Raw genomic sequence first — 12107 nt, 5'->3', positions numbered from 1 at the left:
ATGAAAACTAGTATGCTGCCGCTGCTAAGTCGCTTCAGTCGTGTGCGACTCTGCGAGCCCAGAGACGACTCTATATAGAATATAGAAAACTATAGTCAACATGCTGTGATAAACCATGATGGAACGAACACAAAGAAAGAACGCACATGCATGTATAACCAAATCACTTTGCTGTACAACAAATTCACACAGCATTGTAAGTCAACCATACTTCAATAAAATAAACAAAGTAAAGTCTGAATAAAACTCTGGGCTACAAAAGATGTGGGTACTGTTGCTCCCATATGACGTAGGGCCTCTATGAAATCACCCCTTCTACTCCCTAGTCCAGGCACTATTTGTTTTTTTTTTTTTTTGCATTTGTGGTTATCTTTTAATTTACTTGCCTATTCATTTATTTTGGGTCTTCACTGCTGCACGTGGGCCTTCTCCGGCTGCAGGGAGCGGAGGCTGCTCTGTGTCGTGGTGCACAGCTCTCTCACTGCAGCGGCTTCTCGCTGCGGAGCACAGGTTCCCGGTGCACACGCTGCAGCAGTTGAGGCTCCCGGGCTCTGAGAGTGGGCTCAGGAGTTATGGTTCGCGGACTTCAGTTGCTCCATGTTATGTGGAATCTTCCCAGACCAGGGATCAAACCTGTGTCCCCTGCACTGGCAGGTGGATTCTTATCCACTGCATCACTGGGGAAGTCCCTCTGGTTGCCTTTCATTTCTCTTCTTTGTGCATTCTTTTCTAACTCTTACATTTCACTGCCACTACAATTTATATTTTAAGCCCTGATAGCACTTAGAATAATAGAGATTACCAACAGGTAAAATTAGGAATGGAAAGTATACACAGATATGATGGAACTATGGCTATTTAAAAATTGACCTATTTTGGAGGTATTTCCCTGGTGGTCTAGCAGCTAAGACTCTACCCTCCCAATGCAGGGAGCTCAGGTTCCATCTCTGGTCAGGGAACTAGATCCCACATGCCACAACTAAGAGTTTGCATGCGGCATGTGCCCCTAACTAATCCTGGTGCAGCCATATAAACCAATAAAAGCATATTTTTAAAAACTGACCTATTTTGTTTAAAAAGCACTGCTTATGTACTTTGTTGCTGTGTTCAGTTTCTAAATCATGTCCAATTCTTTGCAACCCCATAGACTGTAGCAAACTAGGCTCCTCTGGCCTCCACTATCTCCCAAAGTTTGCTCAAATTCATGCCCATTGAGTCAATAATGCTATCTAACCATCTCATCCTCTGCTGCCCCCTTCGCCTCCTGCCTTCAATCTTTCCCAGCATCAAGGTCTTTTGTAATGAGCTGGCTTTTCGAATCAAGTGGCCAAAGTACTGGAGCTTCAGCATCAGTCCTTCCAATGAATATTCAGGGTTGATTTCCTTTAGAATTGACTGGTTTGATGTCTTGCAGTCCAAGGGACTCTCAAGAGTCCTCCAGCACCACAATTTAAAAGCATCAATTCTTTGACACTCAGCCTTCTTTATGATCCAGCTCTGACCATATGGACCTTTGTCAGCAAAGTGCTGTCTCTGCTTTTTAATACACTATCTAGGTTTGTCATAGCTTTCCTTCCGAGGAGCAAGTGTCTTTTAATTTCATGGCTGCAGTCCCTGTTGGCAGTGATTTGGGAGCCCAAGAAAATAAAATCTGTCACTACGTCCACTTTTTGCCCTTCTATTTGCCATGAAGTGATGGGATAGCATGCCATGATCTTAGTTTTTTGACTGCTGAGTTTCAAGCCAGCTTTTTCACTCTTTCATCAAGAGGCTCTTATTTCCTCTTCATCTTCTGCTTTTAGAGTGACATTACCTGCATATCTGAGGTTGCTGATATTTCTTCTGGCAATTTTGATTCCACCTTGTGATTCAGCCTGTCATTTCGAATAATGTACTGTGCATGTAAATTAAATAAGCAGAGGCAATGTACAGCCTTGTCATATTCCTGTCCCAATTTTCAACCAGTCAGTTGGTTCATGTCTGGTTCTAACTATTGCTTCTTGACCTGCATACAGGTTTCTCAGGATCCTGTGGCTCTTCACAAATAGCGGAAGGCTTTCTTCCTTCACTCTTTTAAAAGCAACACAACATACCAATCAAGAGATTAGTGTCCAAAGTCTGGGGAAAGGTTCTTCATAGATTCAGATCATGCACGATGTGTGGTACACGGAGAACAGGGAGGTAGTGGGTAATATTTAAACATAACTCACATTTAACACTATAGAGTTCCCAGTGCCTGCAAAGGCTAAGAGTACTGAAATCATTAGCAGCACTTTGCCGAGCAGGAGGCCTAACTGCAGAACTGTTTTTCCCTCCATCAACTTAATACCTGAAACCAACACAATATTATAAATCAACTATATTTCAAAATAATAATAATAAAGTGGAGGCATCCCTCAAAGGCTTAAAGGTTTGGGAACAAGCCTCTGACTAAGGAGCTACATCCCTGAGCAGGCTGCATTTCCCAGGCAAGAGCCCTAATTCCTCCTGGTTCTGCTGGGCCCTCCCCTATAGGAAATGAACTGGGGAGTGGGAAGATGTCAAGCAAGGGGGATGGGACAGTGGTAGGAGCGTGCATGTCAGCACTGCTGACCCCACAGCCAATTAAGGCACCACAAGCTGGTCTCCACGGGAAGCTGCAGCCAGCCTCAGACAGAAGGATAACGGCTGTGACACCAAGCCCCAGGAGATGTGGTCTTGATGAATATTAAACAAACACACACACACCAAGTGGAGACAATCCAGGATGCTATGTTTGCAGTCCCTCTTCTCAGAAATGGAAAGGGTGGCCACAAGGGGAAGATGTGTCTCCCCCAAACTGCTTGGCTTCCTCTGGTCCTCTTTTCTTCACCACACTCTCCTGCACTTACAGGTTGTAGGAAATTCTTTCTCTGGCTGCTACATATTGACAGCAATTCTGATCCCACTCTTTCCAGGACACATGTCACCAGCTCAGCTTTTGCATAAATCCTTCTCTGGCAACCTGGCTGCCTGTCAGGGCCCCTGATCAGCCTGGAGGGGTATCACACTGAATTATTCTAAATTGATGTTGTTACCAGCAGTTTCCCCTGTAAATATATGGAAACAGCTTGCTCAGCACCCACTTCAGGTCATCCCAAGGACCACAAAACACAATTAATGGTGAGTCTAAGAAAATGAAAAGTAAGAGATGACAGACATCCCACCCGGCAAAGCCAAACATTAAATTTTGACAGAGAAAAGAACTGTAACAAACATATGTGACAAACAACCTTAGGAAACATATTACTAAATCCTGGCCTAGAATGGGATTTTTTTACTTCCATTAAGTTAACATAGAATAAAAAGAACCACTTTGTTATTAGGGGAAAGAAGACAGGGTGGCTTTTTGCACTGACTGGGCATAAAGGGGCCAGAACACAGGATGCCTCGTGAGGACCCAGCCAAGGCCCTACACAGTGGATCCAAGAACAGGGGAGAGATCTCTATCCCTGAAAAGCAGAAACTAAAAGCACCTCCACTACAGTCGGAATCTTCCCAAGCACCAAACTCACAAAAAAACCCTCCTTCTTCAGCAGTTAGAAATTGTTTCAGTCTTATAAAGAATTAATCATCTATGCTCTTTTTTTCAACCAGGAAAATGTAAACATAATACAGATTCATCAATGATCAATGCAAAAAAATAAAGGAAAACAATATAATGGAAAAGACGAGAGATCTCTTCCAGAAACTTAGACATACCAAGGGAACATTTCATGCAAACATGGCCTCAAAAAGGACAGAAATGGTATGGACCTAACAGAAGCAAAAGATATTAAGAAGAGGTGGCAGGAATACACAGAAGAACTATACAAAAAAGATCTTCATGTCCCAGATAATCACCATGGTGTGATCACTCACCTAGAGCCAGACATCCTGGAATGTGAAGTCAAGTGGACCTTAGGTAGCATCACTATGAACAAAGCTAGTGGAGGTGATGGAATTCCAGTTGAGCTATTTGAAATTCTAAAAGATGATGCTGTGAAAGTGATGCACTCAATGTACCAGTAAATTTGGAAAACTCAGCAGTGGCCACAGCACTAGAAAAGGTCAGTTTTCATTCCAATCCCAAAGAAAGGCAATGCCAAAGAATGCTCAAACTACCGCACAATTGCACTCATCTCACACGCTAGTAAAGTGATGCTTGTAATTCTCCAAGCCAGGCTTCAGCAATACGTGAACCGTGAACTTCCAGATGTTCAAGCTAGTTTTAGAAAAGGCAGAGGAACCAGAGATCAAATTGCCAACATTTGCTGGATCATCGAAAAAGCAAGAGAGTTCCAGAAAAACATCTACTTCTGCTTTATTGACTATGCCAAAGCCTTTGACTGTGTGGATCACAACAAACTGTGGAAAATTCTGAAAGAGATGGGAATACCAGACCACCTGGCCTGCCTCTTGAGAAATCTGTATTCAGGTCACGAAGCAACAGTTAGAACTGGACATGGAACAACAGATTGCTTCCAAATAGGAAAAGGAGTACGTCAAGGCTGTATATTGTCACCCTCCTTATTTAATTTATATGCAGAGTACTTCATGAGAAACCCTGGGCTAGACTGAAGCACAAGCTGGAATCAGGACTGCCCGGAGAAATATCAATAACCTCAGATATGCAGATGACACCACCCTTACGGCAGAAAGTAAAGAAGAACTAAAGAGTCTCTTGATGAAAGTGAAAGAGGAGAGTGAAAAAGTTGGCTTAAAGCTCAACATTCAGAAAACTAAGATCATGACATCCAGTCCCATCACTTCATGGCAAGTAGATTGAGAAACAGTGGAAACAGTGGCTGACTTTATTTTTTTGGGCTCCAAAATCACTGCAGATGGAGACTAGCCATGAAAGTAAAAGATGCTTACTCTTTGGAAGAAAAGTTACAACCAACCTGCTGATGCTGCTAAGTCGCTTCAGTCATGTCCGACTCTGTGCGGCCCCATAGACAGCAGCCCACCAAGCTCCCCCGTCCCTGGGATTCTCCAGGCAAGAACACTGGAGTGGGTTGCCATTTCCTTCTCCAACGCGTGAAAGTGAAAAGTGAAAGTGAAGTCTCTCAGTTGTATCAGACTCTTAGCAACCCCATGGACTGTAGCCTACCAGGCTCCTCTGTCCATGGGATTTTCCAGGCAAGAGTACTGGAGTGGGGTGCCATTGCCTTCTCCTACCTAGACAGTATATTAAAAAGCAGAGACATTACTTTGCCAACAAAAGTCTGTCTAGTCAAGGCTATGGTTTTTCCAGTGGTCATGTATGGATGAAAGAGTTGGACTATAAAGAAAGCTGAGTGCCGAAGAATTGATGCTTTATAACTGTGATGTTGGAGAAGACTTGAGAGTCCCTTAGACTGCAAGGACATCCAACAGTCCATCCTAATGGAAATCAGTCCTGAATATTCATTGGAAGGACTGATGTTGACGTTGAAACTCCAATACTTTGGCCACCTGATGCCAAGAACTGACTCATTTGAAAAGACCCTGATGCTGGGAAAGACTGAAGGCAGGAGGAGAAGGGGACGACAGAGGGTGAGATAGTTTGATGGCATCACCAACTCAATGGACATGAGTTTGAGTAAACTCCAGGAGTTGGTGATGGACAGAGAGGCCTGGTGTGCTACAGTCCATGCAGTCGCAAAGAGTCAGACACAACTGAGCGACTGAACTGAACAGAACTGAATACAGATTCATAGGCAGAAAAAACCCACCACTACCTTATTTTTGTTTGGGGTTTGGGAGTGGGTTATTTGTTTATTTTTAACCATATCTATAAAACCAAAGACAATGGGGAATATGAGAAAATCACTCAAATAGGTTTGGATGCTTCTAGATATTCAAATCTATTGACCCAGTCCCACAAACTGGCATTTTCCAGATGATTCATTTTACCCCACCACACCAGTCAGACACCTGGTGATCAGGACAAAATTTCCAGACACAAATCTATCCGTGGCTCTCATCACCACCATCAGCCAGTCTGAACCTCAGTTGCCGCCTAACTGGTCTCCCCCTCAAACACAGAAGCTAGCTCTCTCTCAGTCTCAAAGCCAAGTTATCAAACTCTGCTCCTCTCACTCCCAAATGTCCCACCTAAACTGTCTTCCAGTCAAACCAAATCTCTACCTTTCCCTGAGCAGAGCCTCCTCTCATGCCCCCAGGCCCTCCACAGGCCGCCTCCTCTCCCCGGAAAGCCCCTCCTCCTTTGTCTGCTGGTGAGCTCCTGCCAACCCTTCCCTTGGCAGCTGTCCCAGAAACCCTGCCCACCCTTGCCCCTGTCACCTCAGCCCATCTGGCCTCCCTGCTGTTCCCTGAGCAAGCTCAGCACATGGCCACGCCAGGGTCCCCGCATCAGGTTCCCGCCACCAGAAAGCCTCTCCCATCACAGGTTCTGTGGTCATTCCCCCACTTTCTCCAGATGAAGGGGCTTCCTCTTACAGCCTGGGTAGAAAAGAACACTCCCTACACTTTCACACCCCAGCCTGCCTCATTCCCTTCACACTGCTTTACTCTCTACAGCATTTTATCACAACTCAATACACACACAGAAAGACACACAGACGTATTTTATTGTGTATTTTTTATGGCCTACGTCAGTCTCCACAATGGGCTGGCCAACTATGGTGCATGGGCCAAATCTGCTCCCCCAACTCACCCCCCTCCCAAGCTTTGATTAGAACAAAGGAGCCCCATGATTTTACCTGTAGTCTGCAGCAGAGTGGAAGAGTTGAGACCTCATTACCCACAAAGCCATTTCCTACCCAATCTTTCACAAAAATATTTGCCAACCATGCTGTCCTGCTCTCCAGTGTCAAGCAAGCTGCCCCCTCCCCTGCTGTGCTCACAGTTTACCTCCAGATGTACTGGTGCATAGTCCAGCAGGCAGCAGGCACTTGGAAACCATTTGTTAAATGGAGAGAGGGAGACAGAGGGGAAAATGTGAAGGAAAAGGAGTAAATGGATGCAAGAGATGCTGGAGGAGAAATCGGCAGGCCTGGTAACTGCATGGAGGTGCCAGGAAAAGAGAAAGAATCACGCAGGAGAAGGATTTCAAACATGGCTACGTTCCTTGGTCAACGGATGAGGTGCTAACCAAACACAAGTTCTGCATCAGGGCTGTCTCCTCATTGAGGGGTCTGAAATGAAGTGTCAGCTTCCTTCACAAGGTGAGTCAATGCCCCACAGACAGCCCCATTAATAAAGTTGCTCCAGTGAAATATACACTGGAAATTCAAAGTTTTGGTAACCAGAGATAACATGCTTAAATCTGAATAGCTAACAACAGAGTAACAAGTAAATACTTATAAGCCAATTTATAAATTCTAAATACATAAATGTTTACAGGCAAACAGAAAACCTAAGATCCGATGGAGGAGATCCTTTAATGGTTAGCAAATCTTACTCTCTGGGTTAACAAATGAGAAATGAGGGCTCGGACTAGTTAAGTCACCCAGACTAGTTAAGCTGCCCAGGCACCAGAACCCACGGCCACACAGGGAGTCGGGAGGGAGGGCCTGTCCACTCCCTGCACTCTCAGTGAAGTGCTGGGGACAGGAGCAAGACCACACAGGACTGAGGGGGCAGCGAGGGAAACAAAGAACTGCCCATGCAGGAAGGCCAGTGGGGATCTCTGGCCCACATCTCACTTGACCTTTCTGTAATACAGCGCTTCTCAAAATTCAGGTTGCATCGCAATCAACTGCTGGGCTTTTCAGATGGATGGCCCACCCCCAAAGTTTCCTCCTCAGGTAGAATGGGATGGGCCCAAGAACCTGCATTTTTAACAAGTCCCCATGTAACACTGATGCTGCAGGTCCAAAGATCACACTTCAGGAACCACTGGGGCAGCACTTGACCATGACCCATCCTGTGGCTTTCCTGAGATGTCTCTCACCTGGCTCTTCACCTCTCTCTCCAGCCACCAGTTTGAGAAGTCTGTCTATAAAAAGAAGAGGAGGGGAAAGGGTGGTGACTGCTGCAAGTTCACGAAAAATGAAAGAACCTGAGCTTATTCACAACACAGCTGAGGAAAGAGCCACTCTCAGTGAGGGAGCGCAGAGGTGGGGACAGGAAAGAGTGGCAGATGGATGAGCAGACAGAAGGGCACAGAATCTACCCAGACACTAGGGACAAGCCCACTGCTCTGGACAGCAAGCAGTGAATACCTTTGCAAGTGTGTCAGGATGAATGTCTCAAAATGAACACGAGCCACTTCAAAACAACTCCCGTGATTATTACACTATTATAGTACTACATAGTTTAGTGCTTCCTCTAGAACTTTCTTCTGAGAATGTAACACATGTTTTAAATATCCTCAACATTTGCAGACGGTCATTTGAGGGTGGTTTCCCTTGTAGCTCAGTCGGTAAAGAATCTGCCCGCAGTGCAGAAGACCCGGGTTCAATCCCTGGGTTGAGAAGATCCCCTGGAGAAGGAAATGGCGACCCACTCCAGTATCCTTGCCTGGAAAATTTCATGGACAGAGGAGCCTGGTGGGCTGCAGTCCAAGGGGTCGCAAAGACTCGGGACAACACAGTGATGTCAAAAATTATCTGAAGACCAGTCTTAGTAAACACGTTGAGTACAGTGAATAACATTGTATTTCTTAGTTAAAAAACAAGAAATAAATCTAAAGTAAAATTGATTTCTTTAAACAATAATGAGAATACCATTATATGTACAAAATCAGCTGAAAATATGCATAGATACATGAGTTATGATATTCTTAAAATTGGTCTCACAATTTTATAACTGCAAGACTGACACTTCAGTCGTCAAATAAACCAATATATAGGAAAAGAACAAATGATAGAGACTAACTCGCCATCACCTTCCTCTTGTTATAATCCTCCCATGATACCAGCAGTGTTGGGGCACTAAATCTAGGTCATCACATCCCTACCTCAGGAAGAAAAGATCTTAAGTGGTGAACCAGTTGCTGGGGAGGGGGAGACATTGGCATGATTCCCCCAAAGCTGGAAGCCCCTGCTCTTAATCAGACAGACCTGACGTGAATCCTGGCTCCACCACTTCCTCAACATGTAACTTTAGAAAACCTGCCTTCCAAAGCACAAGGTTTTCCATTTCAGAAACACAGCTGGTAGGAAGAATCGCCTCACAGGAGGGCTCTGAGAATTAAACGACAAGGTCCTGTCCTCTGTGCAGCTGCACAGGCTGCTTCCTCATAAGGCGTGCTCCAGGCTAGCCGCCACTGTCCTTTCTCTCATGATCTGCTAAGGTCAGGCTGCCCCTGGGGAGCCTGGACGTGCCCTGTGCTCTGCCCACCCTCTATCCTGTTATAAAGACTAAAGCCAGCTCCAGAAACCCAGGAGAATCAGTGAAGACTGTTACAAATCCAACTTCTTCCAAACAGGCTTTAGAACCACTCTTCAGCATCACTGAGCTTCCTGCTCCCTGGGGAGTCCTGAGGAGCTGATGAGAGCCATCTTCTCCCGAGAGCTCTTCCAGTCAGTGACCTGCAGATCTGCCTCTTTTGCCCTATTTTGCCATCTTACATTTTCCCTTCTAACTTGACTTTCTATTCCTCCTCCTACTACTAATGATGGCCATAAATTACTGAGCACTTAATGGGACCAGACACTCCACTGGATCATTTTACAGGGAACATCACATTTTATTCCCACAACAACTCTTTGAAGATGGAACTACTGTTACCACAATTTTCAAAGGAGAAAACCTGAGACAGAGAAGTCAGGTAACTTCCTCACCCAGCCAAGAAGCCATGAAGCCAAGATTCAAACACAAGCCATGTCACTCAGAGCCTAGGCTCCTAATTTCATACCTCCTCATAAAAACACATACCAGATTTCAGTGATCCGAAGTCACAAGCATTCTAAAGCTGCCTGACCACATCCAGCGATGACCCCAGCCTCCACTCTCAGTTTTCTATCTTCAGTATGAAAATATGACCATACATCTTCAAATTTGGTTTTTAAGAAGACTTCAACTTACTACTTCCCTTTCCTCCCTCTGAAAGATATAATTTGGCCTCTTCTGAAGGCACAACCATGAGCTTGTTTTAGTTTCTCAGTGAGAAGGAAGTTTATTCAGTTCATTTTTCTCAAGTGTTAGAGCAGCAGTCTTGCAAAGTATTAACAAGCAGAAAATGGAAAATACATAACAGAGACAGCACTCCTGGAAAAGCATTACACTTCTGTCAGGGATTCTTCCACTGTGACATGTTTTAGGTTGGCTGCCATGTTGCCAAAAATCACATTACCTATTTTAGATAAAGAAATCAGTAACCAAGTACAAACTACCCATCAAATGTAGGGAGAGCATGAGCTGGTAAAGGCTGTGATCTAGCTGGGGTTTGTAGTGTTGATATTTGCCTTCCTATATGCCTAACTATAAAGGTGCCCAGACAGAGAAAGCATTTGAATGTTTATCTTCTCATTTTTGACAGCTTGAGAAGAAAACAAAATATTTCTTAATGCTTGTATTATTATTTTCCTAGAGTTGCCTTTACAAAGTACCACAAACTGGGTGACCTAAAGAACAGAGACTGATTGTTCTGGAAGCCAGAAGTGCTAGATGAGACTTGGTTTCTCGTGAGGGCTGTGAGGGAAAACGTATTCCATGTCTCTGTCCCAGTTTGTCAAAGCCTCAAGCTTCCCTTGACTTGTAGATGGCATTCTCCCTATGTGTTCATATCATCTTCCTTCTTTTTTGCAAGGACACAGCCATATTGGATAAGGAACCACGCTAACGACCTCATCATAACTAGATCACCTGCAAAGACCCTATTTCCAACAAAGGTCACATTTACAGGTCCTGGTGAGCATCTTTTGGGGAGACACAATTCAACCCATTCCAATGCCTAACAGGGAAGTTTGTCTTAGACCACTTCCTTCAGTAAGATTTTCTAATCCTCATATAAAGATTAAAAAGTAATAGAAACAGATCTATGCTGCAAGAACAATTTTTTCAATTCTATGTAACAGCACATTAAGGTTTTATTTTTTCCTTTCAACTTTACTGAAAAAGTTTAAGTATCAGTATTAGTCATTCAGTTGTGTCCAACTCTTGGAGACTCCATGAACTGTCTGCCAGGCTCCTCTATCCACAGAATTCTCCAGGCAAGAATTCCCTTCTCCAGGGGGTCTTTCTGACCCAGGAATTGAAGCCAGGTTTCTTGCATCACAGTTATAATTTCTACCATCTGAGCCACCAGGGAAGCCCTTCACCTTTACTAGTCCAATCCAACTATATTTCTGCCAATTTTATTCTGTGATGTGAATTTTGCTTGCAAATGATCCACTTAAAAGGATGTACAGTTTGGACTTCCCTGCTAGTACAGTGGATAAGAATCCACCTGCAAATGCAGCGGACATTGGTTCGATCCCTGGTTTGGGAAGATTCCACATGCCACAGAGCAACTAAAGGCTGTTAGCTACTCCAAAACAAGAGAAGCCATTAGCCCATGTACCACAACAAAGAGTAGCCCTCGCTTGCCACAACTACAGAAAGCCCATGAGCAGCAACAAAGACCCAGCATAACCAAAAATTTAAAAAGGATGTACAGTTTATCCTGTATGTACTTCCTGTATAAAGATCCAATTTAGACCGCAAGCCCACAGCATTCACTCAGCCCTAATATAAACTTAAGTATTGTTCACAAATAAGTATCTATTTACACATACAGCAAGGATGTTCACACATACTGTTCACTTTGCAAGACTACTTCTTTCTATCAAATAATCAGATGGTTTGCTTCCTTCATTAAAGTTTCTGTTCAAATGTTACCTCATCAAAAGTCCCCAACTAGTACTCTAAAACAGTCCTCCCACATCCCACCACTCTTACCCCCTTCACCCAACTTTATTCTTCTTCTTAACATTAAGTGTATTTATACTTAATTTTTCATTGTATAATTGGTCTCCTCCTGCCAGATGGGACTTTGTTTTAGTTCACTGCTCTGTTTCCTGAGCCTGGGAAATATGGCACTCAATAAACTTTGATTGAATTTACTGAATAAATCCTTATCAGGCTCCAAAAATTCCACATATAATTGTGTTTAATTATAATGTATTAACCTTCCTACTTGAAACTAAGGAAGTTACCTTACCCCCTTCACAACCAAT

At 44.0% G+C, this 12107-nt stretch overlaps 1 protein-coding gene across 9 annotated transcripts in view; it reads right to left on the bottom strand.

The window, feature by feature from the left end:
- The window catches only part of EPB41L4A (erythrocyte membrane protein band 4.1 like 4A), a 296657-nt gene that overhangs the window by 199681 nt on the left and 84869 nt on the right, over nucleotides 1-12107 (bottom strand). The window lies entirely within an intron of this gene.

The sequence above is a fragment of the Bos taurus genome, chromosome 10, assembly GCF_002263795.3.
Source record: "Bos taurus isolate L1 Dominette 01449 registration number 42190680 breed Hereford chromosome 10, ARS-UCD2.0, whole genome shotgun sequence".
Lineage (NCBI taxonomy): Eukaryota > Metazoa > Chordata > Mammalia > Artiodactyla > Bovidae > Bos > Bos taurus.
Note: the sequence above shows the minus strand (reverse complement) of the source record. Positions and strands in the feature narration are given on the sequence as shown.